Source organism: Sinocyclocheilus anshuiensis, unplaced genomic scaffold, assembly GCF_001515605.1.
Source record: "Sinocyclocheilus anshuiensis isolate Anshui unplaced genomic scaffold, SAMN03320099.WGS_v1.1 scaffold293, whole genome shotgun sequence".
Lineage (NCBI taxonomy): Eukaryota > Metazoa > Chordata > Actinopteri > Cypriniformes > Cyprinidae > Sinocyclocheilus > Sinocyclocheilus anshuiensis.
Window position 1 is genome coordinate 173,005 of NW_015540858.1, and position 1,614 is coordinate 174,618.

The window sequence follows — 1,614 nt, forward strand, 5'->3', positions numbered from 1 at the left end:
TAAACAAAAATAAAAACGACAAAAACAGGACAAAATAGTAAAAAATAAAATTAAACTGAAAACGGAAAATATTGCGGAAAACTGCAATATTAATAAAAATATAGTATCTCAAGCATACTAAAATGATACAGCAACCAACTGAAATAAGTTGAAATTAAAGCTCTAAAATTTTTTTACTATAATTCAAATAAAACTGAACATATAAAAATAAACGTTATTAAAAAATTTTAATAATTAAAAATATGAATAAAAGCTGCATTAAAATAACACTAAATAAATTAACAATAGTAAATTAACACTGGCTAGATAGCAGTAGTTATACAATTAGTTTCTTTATCCAACAGCGCCATCATACTGTGAAAAGGAGGCAGTACATTTCTGAACATAAAAGTGAAATCAAAACACTAAACATTATTTAAAACATTTTGCAATATAAGAATAAACAGAATAAAATTTTGCAAAAGTAAGTTTATGCTTACGTAAAGTGAATGAAAAGCATCAGAATGGTTGCGCACATCTGTGTAATAAATATATATCTTTATTTGCACTTCATTAGTTTAAGAATGCCACAGGTTATACCACAAAATTGCTTAAACATGCCAAACTGTTTCAAATAACTAATATCAACGTATTATTCATACTCTTCTGTTTTGCATTGTAATGAGATCTGTTTCATTTTTTTTTTTTGTAATGTGATTGGCTGAGAGACTAAACCAAGACCAAGGCTATTCTGTACAAAATGAAGGTTTATAAAGGCAACATGAATTGCTACTAGAATTAAGAAACTCTACTGAGTTCAAAGAGCATGCTGGGTTTAACTTTTTCAAGAAAACCGATGTGTCATTGACAGTCTTTCTGAAGAGCATGAAGCCAGACTTACTAAGCTTGAAACAAAGCAAAATAAAATATGAATAAAAACAATAAAAACTAAAAAGGCCAAAGGTTTGAGAGTGCTCCTTCAGACACACAACAAATGTAAAAATTACCAGGGGGTTTGATGGAAATAATAATAATAATAATAACAATAAAAAGAAAAAGAAAAAAATGGTTATAGCTTAGTAAAATCTGACTCCAGGTTCAGAAGAAATTCAACTACCATCCAAAATAAATTAAACATCTGCCAATCCCGCAGAGAAAGAAAGTAAAAAGCACTCGGTGAAAGGGATCGGATGATCATTAGAGTATCTCATAAGGTTACAATATGGTACAAGCCTGCAAACATCAACGTTTTGAGGTTAGTACACTTTCCCTAACACTGTTAAAACATAAGGTTTAGGTTGGTTATCAACTTTCAAAAGACACACAGTTCAAAGAAGTTAAATCTGAAAAATAAAGAGTTAAATGGAGTTAGAATAATACAGAACCAAAAAAGCTATACAGCAAAAAAAGCTGTTTTTCACCTCAGCAACAGTCAAACATTAGTCCCTCAGAAACACACACAAGTTTGGTTATTTAATGCTATACTGGTTTCTGACGAGAATATTAATGCATTACAAACAACATAAACACACTGCCACTACACACATAATTCATCTTTCTATTATTTGACATATGGTGAATCTCATTAAACCTGTCCAAAACATTTATAGGTCATATTTAACCCCCCCCCCCCCC